Genomic DNA, 15,369 nt, shown 5'->3' on the forward strand with positions numbered 1-15,369 from the left:
TTGCTTACAGTAAGTTGACTCTTCCTTGGTATGATGGAGGTATCGGGCTCCCGGACATACGTAAGTATTATTGGGTCTCTCAGTTAGCTGCAGTGAACAACATGGTGTACAGGATTCCGGGAGACCCGGGTTATGCCATGGATCGGGGTCAGGCGCCTGGTGGTTCGCTTGAAAGGGCTCTGTACTCCAGACCGGGTAGATTTCCTCTGACTGGGCCTACGGCTCATGTGGTGCGCGTCTGGCATGTTGCTAACAAAAGTTTGGGGTGGGAGGGTAAACTTACACTGGCCACCCCTTTGTTGAATTCGGGGAAGTTGGGTAGTATGTGGAAGTCTAAGGGTTTTGATAAGTGGGACCTAATTGGCATTGTGAAGATTGGGGACGTGTGGGGGAAGGGTACGGTCCACATGTTTGAGTCCTTGGTAGCCTAGTGCAAACTGCACCAGAACGAATATTTTCGCTACCTGCAGGTGAGGCACGCGTAAGTCGCCCACGTCCCTAAGGATACGGTTCTCCCGGAGGCGTCTCCTCTGGAGGACCAGGTATTGGATGGCCTCTTCCCTGAAAAAACGATTTCGCTGATCTATCGTAAGCTAGTGAATCATGCAGAGGATCCACTGTGGAAGATCAGGGCCCAGTGGTGTGAGGATGGGCTGGAATTGGATGACGAAGACTGGACGGAAGCGGTGGCCTCTCCCAGGGTGGTTGCGATTCAGATGAGGTTGAGGCTGGTGCAGTTGAAAATCCTGCATAGGTCTTATATTACAGGACCGCGCTTGGTACGTATGGGACGAGCTGAGAGTGGTGCGTGTCGGAGGGAGTGTGGGGAGGATGGTACCCTAATGCATATATTGTGGCATTGTGAGCGAGTGCAGACGTACTGGTCGGCCATACATATGGAGTTGGGCCAGGTGTTGGGGATGGAATTGAGGCCTGAGGCTCGGCGATGTTTGTTGAATGTCTGGGAGCCGTCCGATTTGAATGTGTCCCAGAAGCAATGGGTGACTCTGGCGTATATGGTGGCGAAACGTAACATTGCCCAGCTCTGGGGTGCTAGCCAGGTGCCCCGGGTTACCAAGTGGGCGGAGGACCTTGACTGGTGCATGGTGCGAGAAAAGTCGGTATACGTGGCCCGGGGGTGCCCTCGTAAGTGGGGGAAGGTCTGGGGGGCATGGAACGGTCCCCGGGGAGACATCTGCACTCCTCCTGAGCCCAGCCTTGATGAGGAGGTGCCCGAACCCGATGGTTCCTGAGGTTTCATTGTGGATCATGTTATTCTGCTTTCTCCTACGTACCGGTGCCAGAAACCGGTCCTAGGATGCTTGATTCCGGTCCAGGGAAGACATGGCTTGGCAGTTTGTGCTGGACTGTTCCCATGAGGCACAGGGTCAAGACTGATTTGCATATGGCCATGTCTGAACTGGGGTGGCTTGGTGAGCAAAATAACGATGGATTAAACCAAGATCTGTGACTGGGGGTGGATGTTTTGCCATTGTGCAACATTCCGTCCATCCTCTTGTTTGTTTTGCTGTTCACCCTATGTGTGAAGGGTATGCCCAGACGTGGGTCCCGTGCTCACTAGGCCACTGGAGTCAAGCTATCCAGGCTGAAGACGGCTGATAGCCAGAAACCGGTCCTAGGATGCCTAATTCCGGTCCAGGGAAGACATGGCTTGGCAGTTCGGGCTGGCCTGTTCCCATGAGGCACAGGGTCAAGACTGATTTGCATATGGCCATGTCTGAACTGGGGTGGCTTGGTGAGCAAAATAACGATGGATTAAACCAAGATCTGTAACTGGGGGTGAATGTTTTGCCATTGTGCAACATTCCGTCCATCATCTTGTTGGTTTTGCTGTCCTATATATATGCCCACAACCAGAAAGGTCCAGCGGATGTAGCGGTATATTGCTTTCAAACATCTGTCATAATAAAAAGTTACAGGTGGAAACGTTGGCACAAATGGCTGTTTTTTCAAATCATTTTCAATTTGTCCTATTTTCAACTGTTAGTTTCTATAAAGAAACCTTGAAGGATCTACACAAATGACCCCTTGCTGAATTCAGAATGTTGTCTACTTTTCTGAAATGTATAGCTTTCCAGGATCCATTTTTGCTTTCATACCCATTCCTACCATTAACTGAAATAAGGTTGAAAGCACAAAAAATAGCAAAAATAGGCTATGTCCCAGTAAAATGTCAAAACTGTGTAAAAAATGTTGGTTTTCTGACAAAAGTCTGGCAGTCTCTGAACGCTGAGAAAATTGTGATTTCATCCCCACAACCCCTTTTTTAAAATTTTATAATTATTTTTTATTAAAAAAAGGCATGTAAACAATCAAAGCACAGCATTGCTCAGAAGATCCGTAGAGCACATTGATACAACAATAGTAGCTCATTGCACAGTACATCAAGGTTGTCGTCAGGAGTCACATACTATACAACTTCAGCAGCACCCTCATTTACGCTCCCCGGTGGTTCACAAATATTTCCTCGAAAAGAGTTCCAAGATCCCCATATTTGTGACCATTTAGTCGGACACCCCCGAGCAGCATAAATAAGAACTTCCATCACCATACACCAGTCCATGTCCTTGGCCCATTCCGCAATGCTGGGTGGGTTCGGGGCCCTCCATAGACGTGCAATATTTTGCTGAAGCCCAAAGTCACCCAAATTCTCTGCTTGGCACTGAGGTCCGTGGGTTCCCAAATGTTTAATAAAAGCAATCTGATGTAACATTGTACCTGTTGTCCCAACGCCGCCTCCATCATATGCACCACCCCCTCCCTGTATTTCTGTATTTTAGTACATTCCCACAGAGTATGAACAAAGGTGCCCTCTTGCCCACAGTGTCGTGCACAGCTACTGTCTGGGGTGTAGCCCATATGAACCAATGAGGGTCCGGACAAATATGTTCAGTTGAATCAATCGGAGTCTGCAGGAAATGGATACTTCACGTAGAGACGCTACTGCAACCCGCCACTCCTCGTCATCCACCCGTCCGTGCCTGGACCCCGCCCAGCGCCAGGACCCCTGGACCCCACGAACGCCACGACGCCCGACACCGCTGCTATGCCAGAACCCTCCACGGACTCAACACCGGACGATCACACACTTGCTTCCTGGCCGCCCTGAAGCGCACCCACGGAGCTTTCACCTGCCGGAACTGCGGCTTCACAAGCATCCGCCCCACCATGCTGCAGACCAGGAAAGAACCAACCACCTCAGATGCATCCTTCTCAACACCCGCTCCGCCCGCAAACACGCCGTTGAACTCTGGGACCTACTCGACTCAACCTCCCCAGATGTCGCCTTCCTGACGGAGACCTGGCTGAACCCCGCCTCGGCACCCGACATAGCCATAGCCGTCCCGGAAGGCTACAAGCTCACCCGCAGGGACCGCACCAACAGAGCAGGAGGAGGAATCGCCATTGTCCACAGGAACACTCTCAGAGTCTCGACCAACAACAACAACGACACCCTCAGCACCGCCAAACACCTGCACTTCCAGATCCACACCGACCCCAACACCACCCTCAGAGGAACCCTCATCTACAGACCTTCATGGACCCCGACCACAGTTCAGCGACTCCATCGCGGACTTCGTCAGCACACACGCACTCGCTTCCACGGACTACATCCTCCTCGGGGACCTGAACTTCCACCTCGAGATAACAACACCAACTCCACCACCCTGATTGACAACCTAGTAAACCTCGGACTCAGACCACTCGTCACAACACCCACCCACTCCGCCGGTCACACGCTTGACCCCATCTTTTCCGCAAGCCGCCATGTCTCCTTCAACGACACCACCGAACTCCACTGGACCGTCCATCGTTGCATCCACTTCACCTTCAAGAAACCAACCACGCACCCAACAGATGCCTCGCCGCTGCTGGAGCGAAGTCACTGAAGACCAGCTAACCACCACCCTCGCCCAGAGCCCACCCGCCAACCCCACCGACCCTACCGCCCGCAACCTCAGACAGTGGATTAACGACTGCGCCAATACCCTCGCCCCGATTAAGAAACACTCCAACAGGCACAACAAGAAGAGAGCCAGCAGGTTCGCTGAAAACCTCCAGGCCTCCAAGCAAACCTGCCAAAAGCTGGAGAAGATCTGGTTCCGTGAACGAACACCGGACAGTCACGCAGCCCACAAGAACGTCACCCGCAGACACTATCACCTCATCAGAGCCTCATCAACCTCCTTCAAAGACCGCCTAGACAACAACGTGCACAACAGCAAAGAGCTCTTCAACATCGTGAAGGAACTTTCCAACCCCAGCTCCAACACCAATGACGTCCCACCCTCGCAGGACCTGTGCGACTCGCTGGTCACCTTCTTTCACGGCAAGATCGCAGACATCCACGACAGCTTCAACACCACGACTGCCCCGACAACCATTGAGACCTCTGCCCCCACGACCACCATCCGCACCAACCACCTGCTCTCCTGGACCAACATCAACGACGACGACACCATCAAGATCATGAACACCATCCACTCCGGATCTCCGTCAGACCCATGCCCACACCACATCTTCAACAAAGCCAGCACAGCCATCGCACCCCATCTCCGGAAAGTCATCAACACCTCCTTCGAGACAGCAACCTTCCCGGAGAGCTGGAAGCACGACGAGATCAACGCCTTACTCAAGAACCCCAAGGCGGACCCCAAGAACTTCCGGCCCATCTCCCTGCTCCTGTTCCTGGCAAAGGTCATCGAGAAGACCGTCAACGAACAACTGACCCGCTACCTCGAGAAGAACAACATCCTGGACCCTTCCCAGTCCGGGTTCCGTAGCAACCACAGCACCGAGACTGCCCTCATCGCCGCCACCGATGACATCAAGTCCCTGCTGGACAACGGAAAAACGGCTGCCCTCATCCTCCTGGACCTGTCAGCCGCCTTCGACACGGTCTGCCACCACACACTACGAACATGCCTCCACAACGCCGGGATCCAAGAGAAGGCCCAGGACTGGATCACCTTCTTCCTCTCCGGCAGAACACAGAGGGTCCGCCTTTCCCCCTTCTGCTCCGAAGCCACCGAGTTCATCTGCTGCGTACCCCAGGGCTCATCCCTCAGCCCAACTATGTTTAACATCTACATGGCACCGCTCACCCACGTCGCCCGTCGGCACGACCTTAACATCATCTCCTACGCCGATGACACCCAGCTGATTCTCTCCCTCACCAAGTACCCCCACATCACCAAAACCAACCTTCACGAAGGAATGAAGGCCGTCGCTGAATGGATGAGGAACAGCCGACTGAAGCTGAACTCGGACAAGACGGAGGTCCTCATCCTCGGATCCACCCCTTCGGCCTGGGACGACTCCTGGTGGCCGACCGCACTGGGAACCGCCTTAACACCCACCAACCACGCATGCAACCTAGGGGTCATCCTAGACTCCACCCTCTCCATGACTAAACAGGTCAACGCTGTCTCCTGCTTCAACACCCTCCGCATGATCCGCAGGATCTACAAGTGGATCCCCACTGAAACGAGAAGAACGGTCACCCAGAACTCGTCAGCAGCAGGTTGGACTACAGAAACGCCCTCTATGCAGGAGCTTCAGCCAAACTCCTGAGACGCTTCCAATGCATCCAGAACGCCTCTGCACGCCTGATCCTCAACATCCCTCGGAGCAGCCACATCACACCCCACCTGAGAGACCAACACTAAGTCCCAGGCAACAAGAGGATAACCTTCAAGCTCCTCACCCACGCACACAAGGCACTCCACAACACTGGACCAACATACCTTAACAGACGACTCAGCTTCTACACCCCCACCCGCCAGCTCCGCTCTGCCGACCTCACCCTCGCCACAGTCCCCTGCTTCCGAAGAGCGACCTTTGGTGGCAGATCGTTCTCCCACCTCGCCACCAAGACCTGGAACACCCTCCCCATCCACCTACGGCAGACCCAAAACTTGCTGACCTTCAGAAAACTTCTCAAGATCTGGCTTTTCGAGCAGTAGCAGCATCCCGCACCCCAGCACCTTGAGACCCTTACGGGTGATTAGTGAGCTTTAGAAATGATATGATTGATTGATTGATTGATGGTCCCATTTACTCCTAAGGCGGGTCAGAGGATCGGGCATGTTATTAATGAGCTTCCTATATTTGAGAGACATAGCCTTTTCAGGCAAATCGCCATCAAGTATTCTGTCCTCCAGCGGAGAGGACTCGGGGAGGTCAGCCCCTTTAGGGAGAACTGCAATCAAATCGTGCCGGATTTGGAGATATCGAAACTGTTCAGAACTGGCCAATTGGTATTCTTGCTGTAATCAGGAGAATGGTATGATCTCGCCTGATTTCCATAGGTCCCCAATTCTGGAAATACCGATTATCTCCCATTTATCGAACCCTCTGGAATGTGACAGTCGACCCAACCGGTCACTGTGCCAGAGCTGCGTGGCCCTGGTGAGTTTGCCCTCCCAACCCAGGCTTCTGGTAGCGTCCTTCAGCACTTGCACGGCATTGTTAGTCGGACCGGACAGGGCGGATGTTCGAGATTTACTATAAAACGCCCTCGCAAAACCGCCACCCGGGAGGAGCCATCAGTCTATCCGAAAGGCCGGATCATCGTGTTGCCTATATTTACATTGATTGATCGCAACAAGCTGCGAGGCCCAATATTACCGTTTCATATCAGGAAGCCCAATTCCACAGTCAAACCAACACAATGTAAGTTTTTGCGTGGCACTGCAGGGGCTTAACCTCCCATAGCAGGTCCAGGGTCCACAAAGTCAGGTATCACCATTGTGACACTAGCCTCTGTGTCCCTGTAGGCCTGAGCCTCTTTTTCATTGTCTAAAGGAGTTTGTCTGTACTTGCCCAAGTTATTGTGACTCGCAGGAAAGGACATAGCATAGCCTCCATCACAGATCAAAACAGCTTGAGTTGGCACTCTGACTAGGCCAGAGTCCATCTCAGTTCCCAGGGTTAAACCTACTACACCCTTCTGTTGAGAACCACCACTTGGAGCTGAACTAAGGGGAACAGTTGCCTATGGGGCAACAGAGGTTGGAGCCGTCTCCTTCTTGGTGCAATCACGGGTCCAGTGAGAATTACTTTTACAAACTTTGCACCAGGGTTTCTTTAGACCTTCTTTCTTTTTGGATTGTTGGGGACCCCCACCATTAGAAGCTTTTTGGGGACCTTGAAAAGACTTCTGGTTTTTTGCTTTCTCCCCACCCTTTTAGTCTGGCTTCTTCTGGTCACCACCTTGGTTCTGTACATTCTGCTTCATCCTGGTTCTGACCCATTTGTCTGCCCTCTTACCCAATTCTTGTGGAGAGGTCAAATCAGAGTCAACCAGGTGTTGATGAAATAACTGGTTCTGACAATTATTAAGAATCTATTCTCTCATTATAAGGTAATACAATCCTGTATAGTCACTTACTTTACTGCCCAGTAACTAGCCTTCCAGAGCCTTAGTAGCACAATCTACAAAGTCAGTCCAGTCCTGAGTCTGTGTCTTCTGGGTATCTCTGAACAGCAACCTATACTGTTCAGTGGTTAAGCCAAACCCATCTATTAGAGCACTCTTCAGGACATTGTAGTTGTCAGCCTCCTCTTCTCTGACAGGGAGGAGCTTGTCTCTACCTTTGTCTGCAAAGGAGAGCCACACGATTGCTGCCCACTGACTCTGGGGTACCTGCTGTACTTTGCAGGACCTCTCCAAAGCAGTTATCCATTTGTGGATGTCATCCCCACTCTGATAGGAAGGGACAATCTTGCTTAGGTTTTTATGGTCATAAGATCTATCCCTACCACTAGGGATTTTGCTGTCACCAGTGGGCTCTAGCCCACACAATTTTCTCTCTCTTTCAAGAGCTAGGGTCTCTTTCTCAAGGGTAACTTCTTGCCTCTTGATCCTAAGCTTGACTCCTCTCATTCTAGCTTCATGCTCTCCTCTCTCAGGATATGTTCTCCTCCTGTGAGCTGAGGCAGAGGACCCTACTGATGAATCAGAATGCCCAGATTCTCCTGAGAGTGATCTGGGCCTGCTGGGTAAACCTGCAGGCCTACGTGGAGGGATAGCGGGAGGCCTGCCTAGGCCCTCTCCACCCTCAGGTAGTCCTGTCTCTTCCAGGATAGGTTCATCAACCTCCTCCTGGCCTGCATCCTCATTATCTTCAGAATCCTGTTGAGGAACCCCACTAGGATTTTCTTCTGATGATGGATGGCCCCCATCCCTATTACTCTGGGTATCTAGATATGATGCTTTTGCTAAGTCATCTGCCACTAAGATATCTATCAGATGTTGGGTGGTGTCCTTGCTTTAATTTTCTTGTGACACACAATCCTCTTAAATCTTGGAAAGTGAATGTGTCATATTTAGATGTCTGCTCCTGGCTGACATTTGGCATGGAGGCACTAGCTCCTGCCTTTAAAGCCATGACTAGTGAGGTGTGGTGTGTGCACCTACCTACACTACTTATTTCCTACTAGAACCTCTCTGGAAGTTGTAGTCAGGGTGTGCTAAGCCCTTACCACCTACAACTGCTAAGTTCAGTAGAACTTATGTATTATAAGTCTTGATTCATATGTACCTACAGGTACCTTAATGTGATTTTTCAAATAATATTCTCAAGATTATTTGGTAAAACAAGGGCAAGCTCTTATTCCATCCGCTGCACACCAATGTGAGAAGTTAGCCTGGCATATGATGTCCAATAGTTCTAGTGGGCACCTTGCACCAGTCTAATCGACCCTTATTGATGGTAGGTTAAAAAGTCAACCTTATAGAAAGCTATCCTAGGGGTAGCTGTGCATAGCAGTCTCCTGGCTAAGACTTGGAGACGAGTTAAGCAAGTTGTTTTACCATTTATAATCTCTTGAGTACCAAATGAAAGCACACCACACAAGGTATATATCGAATATATATGTATTTATTCTAAACACAACCCCTCTGGACTCTTTATGAGGTCAGAGGTAAAAGTACAATACAAGGAACTTAATTAGCATACGATAAGTTGCACAGTATACGTTTTGCCCTAGGGGCCTCACAAACCATATACTAAAATAGTGGTATAAGAACCATGTGAGGAATAGAAAGCAGGCCTAGGGCCTGTGGAATCGCTGGGGCTACTCAGGACAACCAAAGGTTAGGATGCAGGAGGTCCACGGGAGACGCGTGCAGTGTCTAAACACAGCCGCGGGTTACCATTGACGTTCTATGGGGAACAAACAAGTTACAATTTTAAAGAAAAAGGGTACAAGGAGGTGAACTGCGATGGAACCCTTTTAGACTAGGACACTTGGAGAGTCAATACCCACGGGAGCACTGGAGTACTCGTGTTACCTCACCCTGGGAAGCCGGGTGCATAGGTGTCTTTTCATGTCGGGTTTCGTCGTCGATTCCAATGGAGAGCTGCGAAGAAGTGCTGCAGGCGACCAGAGGAAAAGTGTCTGGGTGGATCCAAGGATGGATCGGAGATGTGAAGAACCTGAAAGCAGAGGAGACAGAGTCTGGGCCAATAGCCAGTGACAAGGGCGGCGATAGAAAGATGCCAACAGATGTCGGGAGAGTTCAGGTGAGAACGTGAAGTTTGTCTCTTCAGCGACGAGGTCCAGGGGGCATCGCCGACGACCAGGAGCTGAATTCGAGCTGTCCCACGAAGGATCTAGTTGACTGCGGTGTCGGTATCCGGATTGGACCCAACAAGCCTTGGCAAACACAACCCACGGAGGATGTCGAGATTGGCTTCGGTGCAGACCAGCGAGGTCTGTGGAACTTCACCTTTGCAGGGAAGTTGGAGCAAGCCTGGAGCAACCAGGAAAGCAAGTTGAAACAAAGGTTGGTCTTCTTGGGGGCTCACTAGCCAACGGACTAGGAACCGCGAAGATGCGTCGAACTGAAATGCACAAAGCGGGCCCACGGGACACTCGTGGAGTGTGGGCCTCTCAGCTTCGGTGCAAAAGGTGTTCGGGGCTGGGGCTTCAAGCACCCCAATGCACAACTTCGGGGGATACCTCGGGAAGTCAGAGCAGGTAGCAAAATGCAGGATGTCCAGGAGTTCCGGTCCCACGTCTCTCGTGTCCGCCATGGGTCTGAGCTTTGCTGTGAGCGAAGGTCGGGTCAGAGATGTCTGGAGGTCCGTGTCCTGTGTTGCAGATTCTTCGGGATCCGGCGGGAGCCTCAAAAATGCAGACCAGGAAAAATGCTGTTGGTGCCTGTATGAACAGGGTAGTCACTCCTTGACAACAAGGGATATTTCTTCCGACTTCCAGTCGAAATGGAATGTTGAAGGTCCAGCATATATGTTGCAGAGTTTCGTCCAGGTTAATCTAAAGTCCTAGGGACTGGGGTTCTGTACTTATAGTAAGTTTAGGGGTTGGACTAACTCTAAGGTTCCTCCTATGGGTGGACCTGGGGTGGGGGTGGTTACACCCCTTCCCCTTTGTCCAGGCTTCGCGCTGGGGCTGAGTGCCCCAGCAACCGGTTTGAACTGGGAAATGCATGGAGCACCTTGTGTGCCCCAGGCAGTGTCTGGAAAACATTCACTGAATGCAGCCCTCCCTGCCCCAATACCAGCACCTCCCTGGACAGGAAACCTATTGTCCAGGCCTCCCCTGCCGGAGTTTCGTCCAGCAACAGGAGGGCAGACTCCTGTCTGTGGCAGCAGCATCCATTTTGTGATGCTGAGGCTCTGTTTAACTTTAACCGGATAAACCAGTAACTACATGTCTTCTCCCTCTAGAAGGGTGGAATGCTACCCCCACCGCCAGTGCAGGCGGGGGGGTAGTATTCCAAAGTGTTTGACACATTACACAACATGTTTTGATAAAGCCAAACCAAAGTTAGCATTAACCGCGAGGATTATAATGCACTTAAGAGTATATGGTATGGCTATATCATGGAACAGCTATAAGGAGATGGTTCTGAAAGCTGCAGAGGGGCTCAGCTCATGCTAGGGCACCCTCCTCACATAAAACCAAGCACTCTACATCCAGGATTGTGGAGGTCTGCCTTAGGAGTGGCTTATAGGTGTATATGTGTCAATATGTGTAAATAGATATAGGTATACTATATCTAAGTAAGGGGTGATTACACCACCTTACCCAGGCTGTGTGAACAGACCTGTGGTGTCAGTTTGGAAGGCAAACCAGGGGTGGCACAATACATGCTGCAGCCCCTGGTAGGCCTAGGGTGCACCTATGCCCTGGGTACCTATGGTACACTATACAGGAGCTCACAAGGGTGAACCAGTAACCAATCTGGTATGTACCTAAAGTACATGGTATCAATTTAGAGAGTGAACAGCTGGGCTGTGGGCCTGATTAGCAGGTCCACAGTCACACTAAAGTCAAAAAACCAGAGAATCACAGCATAAAGTGGGGGTAACCATAGGAAGCAGACCCTACTCGCCTACAGCGGCCGCAGTTCAGGTCTCGCTACCTGTCTTGATGGGCTGCCGCCAGCAAGTGTGCGACAGTCCACTACTCAAGGTAGCACACCCTGGGGAAGTTCACTGCCTGTGATAAGCCCGGCCAGCCTGATGCACCGCCTCTCCTCCACACAAGTCCTGCCTGATGATGCAGGTCCCGTCGTCTGGGTTCCGTATCTCCTTTCCAGCCACAGGAGATATCAATCGAGTCCTCGGCCCTTCCGATTAAAGATTCAGGTGTAAAGGCCCCAGGGTAGGCACTTTTTATCGGATAGTAGACGGATTTGTATGGTCGGTCGTCGGAGCCGACAGATTAAGCAGCCATCTTGCCGCTCGGCTTGGCCACGCTCCCTCACAAACCCTTTGTTGATACCATTTGCAGGGGGAAAAACCAGACGCTTTCATTTGCAGCACTTTTTTCACCATTCAAAAATAAAATAATTAGGGGCGTGGTCTTGCTGGGAACACCGTGGGAGCTCCAGGCCAGCCGCTGCTATCTAAAGCAATTATAGCCGAGCTGGGGGCTCATTGACGCCGCTCCTGGGGGTGCTAACTCAGCGAAAGATGAGAGGTACCTGTTGCGGAGAGGAGGACTGTTCGGGGGCAGCGGCAGCAGTGAAAAAACCACAGCACTTTGGCCTTCGGACCTGGGCGCCCGCCATTTTAAGGCGCCCGGACCTGGATCCCCCTGACGGCCGACGAGAGCTGCTCCTGGGCACTCAGGGGCCTCCCTGGACCTGCACAGCTTGGGGCGGACGGTGGAGCAGCTGGGGAGCCTACGTGGGAGCGGATGGTGATTGGGATTGGCCCGGAGTGGCCGAACAGACCTCTGACCAGACCTGGGACTCCATTTTAAATACTGTGCCCGAGACATCCCCCGGCGCTGTCCGCCATTGACTGCCTTCCCCAGCCCGGCAGACACATTGAGGGAGCTGCGGAGTGACGGCGGTGCCCGAATCTCGGTAGGCGATGACGGAGGCAGCCTCTGCAGTGTGCATGGGCCCCTTGCTTTCGGGGGCTTATCGCGGTGGTGGCCGCCATCTTGCCTGAGTCAGCCTTGAAGCGCCCGATACTGTGAGTGGGTGCTGCCAGGCACGGCACATGGGCCTGGGGAAATGCTGTGGGCCCTGTGGGTGGCTCCCTGAGTGGTCGCTTCAGCTGCCCTGCGATACGCCCCGTCCTCCTGAGTGGCTGGAACACCACCTTGGGCCTCATCCGCTCCTCTGGCACCGGTGTGAGACAGGAAGAGGCGAGTGTGAATGCCTAAAAGATCTGGCAGTAGACTGGAATGGCGGTGGTGACTTCCTCAACTGGCCAGATGCTGGATCCCGGCAACACGGACACGTGGCGCAGGTGAGGAGTAAGGGGTTGGGACGCATCTTACTGACTCGCCCCTCCACGTCCCCCCTTGTTCCCCGCGCCTTGCTGCCCCACGCGGCCCTATCACCCTACACCTGCTTCGGTCCTGGCTTGGCCTACTGAGAGCGCAATCGACCCAACAGCGGGGGCCCCTGACGACCGGCCTTCCTGCTATTGGTGGCCTCCCTGAGGGGGCTGGTGGGGCTGGACCCACGCGGCCTCGCCCGAGTTATCTGCACGACCAGTGGCCTCCAACCGTCCTCTTGTGGACCTTGGAGGGCAGGCGCATTCAGGGCAGCACACCACACGCTTAGTGCCATCCTTAGGACACGGGTACAGGACCCCCCACATCTGGTACACGTCGCTCTATTCACTGCAGGGCCTGATGTGACACATTCCTATCTCCATCAACCGACACGAGGCAAGCGCACCTGACATCCAAGCTCGATCCCGAACAACCCCTCCACCACCCACTGGTTCCTACGCTTGGCACTGCTGAGGGCCACACATATACAAGAGATGACATGCACCAAACTGGGGAAGGGCTCAGCGGCGCCCCCCAAAGACAATCCTGTTGCGGCGATGTGGGGCAAGGCGGGCGCGCGGGCTACCGCGGAGATGGCTTCACAGGCTGGAGGGTATTCGCCGCCTGTCATGCAAGCTTTTATGGCCACCTTTATGTCGGAGCTTAAAAATGAAATAGGCTCTCTGCGTACTCAGGTCCACTCCTGTGTCCGGGAGCTCAAGAAGGAGGTCACAGACCTCGGAGAAAGAGTGGATGGGCTGGAGAGGACCGTAGATGCCTGAACCGAGGACCAGGAGCAACTCTGGCAGCACCTGGCCACACTGGAGGAGCAGCACATTGAATTGCAACTGAAGCAGGAGGACCTGGAAAATCGGAGTCGCCGGAACAACCTCCGCATCCGGGGGGGTTCCCCTCGGGGCGGAGGGGAACGACATCATGACCTACATGGCACAGCTCCTGCGCGAGGTCTGGGGAGACGAGGATGCCTCTCCGCAGGCCCTGGACCGGGCTCTCCGAGTCTCTGGCCCCACTGGCAGGCCGTGTGTCCTACCGGACATCTTGACCCGGGTCCACTTCTTCACAGAAAAAGAGGCGATTCTCAGGGTTGCACGGGCCAAGCCGGACCTCACCTAGAACGGGTTCAAGATCCAGATCTTCCAAGACCTCGCACCTACCACCCTTCGAAGACTCCGAGATTTTAAACCGGTCACAGACAAACTGCAAAGCATGGACATTTCATATCAGTGGGGCCACCCGTACGCTCTCATTTTTCAATGGGAATCCAAGCGCCGGATGATAAGATCCTATAAAGAAGCGGCGCAACTTCTTCACCTCTCCTCAACTCCCCGTCAGCCCTGCACGTCTCCCGCCCCTCACGTGGGCACCCGCCAAGCCATCATGGTCCCCCGTGCGCCGTCATAGACGCTAGCCGCCTCCTGATGAAAACTCATCCTCGCAAGCTAAGAACGACATTATCCAACATATCAGATCCCTGGAGGGGGAAAAGTCTACAACAAACTGCCATACTCCATCACCTTGAAGTGTCCCTGACCCCCTTGGGGTTGGTGATCAATCTCAGGAATCGTCCATACCCCAGTTCCCTACCTGCAGTGTTAATGGTACTGGACTACCCTGCCCGGATAACCCCGTGAGCAGCTGACGACCCACCACCTATCTGTTCTGAGTGACATCTCTGGGATCACCCGAGCCTTGAGGTCTAGGCTGACCCGCAACTGGAACAGGACACTGTGGCAAGGTTGGCCAATGTTGGTTATCTACTTTTTGTCTTTACATATCTATGATCCTCTTTCTCTCTTTTCCCACTTTCTTTCTTCCACTGGCTATGGCGAGCGGGGAACTCCCTTCCGACGGGGCCCTCCTTTTGACAAGAGTGACAAACTCCTACACCTTCCGCCCACTATCCCATCTTGCTCTCTACGGTGGCATGACGGACTAATCTGGGTCTTGACACAACTATGACTATACCTTGCCCCGTAAAGATTTTATCCCTTAATGTTAAGGGACTTAATTCCCCCCCACAAATGGCAACAAACATGGCGCTACCTTCTACAACACAATCCAGGCATTATCTTTCTACAAGAAACTCACCTTTTAAAAACTGATGCCCCTCGCATGGCTCCCTAAATATCCCCTCTAATTCTGGGCTACAGCGACCACTAAAACGGCTGGGGTGCCAATCCTTTGCAGAGCTGGCATCAGGAAGGGGGAATCCATGGTCTTCTGTAGCACGGATGGCCGCTTCATCAGAGGTGGGGTTCGGATTGGACAACGCCTCTTTACGCTGTGTAATGTGTATGCGCCCAACCAGATGCAGGACTCCTATCTCCGGACGACCTTGAGGGAACACGTACCACAGGATGATCCCTCGCTAATCTTAGGAGGGGACTTCAATTTGGCGTGGGACCTTAAAATAGACCGCAGTGAAGCCTCCCCGCAAATAGCAGACCTTGGTTTGCTGGGCTCCTGGCGCAACCACTCTCCTGAGACACACGATTTTTCATATTACTCACACGTCCATCGTTCGTATTCGCGCATAGATTATATTTTTATCTCTCACTC

Source organism: Lissotriton helveticus, chromosome 6, assembly GCF_964261635.1.
Source record: "Lissotriton helveticus chromosome 6, aLisHel1.1, whole genome shotgun sequence".
Taxonomy (NCBI): domain Eukaryota; kingdom Metazoa; phylum Chordata; class Amphibia; order Caudata; family Salamandridae; genus Lissotriton; species Lissotriton helveticus.